Here is an 807-nt window from a genome sequence, read left to right as displayed (position 1 = left end):
GTCCAGATCAGATTGGAGCCTGGTGTAGCCATCTGGTTCACCAGTCCTCAGTCAAATCGTCCAACCCATGCTAGCATGGAAAGCGGATGTTAAACGATGATGATGATGATAATGATGGCTACAGCAGCACTGAATTGCATAAAACTGTTACATCTTCAAACAGAATTACATTTTTTTTTTTTTTTTAACTGTAATGGTTGACATGGCTTTTTGTCTTCCCTGAGTCTGATAAAATTAGAAAGCAAAGTTTTCTGGTTGATACAATCAATAGAAACCATTGAAAGTAGTGCCACTGCATAGCCACAGTCTACTGACTTCAGTCAGTGATATAATGACTACTTACCTGTCTGTCCGCCTGTCTATCTTTCTTTTTGAAGTTTCCTCTCACACTGCATTCAAACACTAAATTCTGTTTTTACTGATTTGAAAAAAATGGTGATGATGATGATGATACGTTCATAATATGTTTCCCCCCAGGGCCCAGCCATTCTTACAATGGTGGGTGTCAAAAACGTCATGCAATGTATTAAAAAAATTACAGCATAGAAAAATAAACATAGAAAAAATTACACAAATATATACATACTCTTTTACTTGTTTCAGTCATTTGACTGTGGCCATGCTGGAGCAACTTTTTTAGTTGAGCAAATCGACTTCAGGACTTATTCTTTGTAAGCCTAGTACTTATTCTATCGGTCTCTTTTGCCGAACCGCTAAGTTACGGGGATGTAAACACACCAGCATCAGTTGTCAAGCGATGTTGGTGGGACAAACACAGACACACAAACATATACACACATATATATA

Source organism: Octopus bimaculoides, chromosome 3 (genome assembly GCF_001194135.2).
Source record: "Octopus bimaculoides isolate UCB-OBI-ISO-001 chromosome 3, ASM119413v2, whole genome shotgun sequence".
NCBI classification, from domain to species: Eukaryota; Metazoa; Mollusca; class Cephalopoda; order Octopoda; family Octopodidae; genus Octopus; species Octopus bimaculoides.
Note: the sequence above shows the minus strand (reverse complement) of the source record.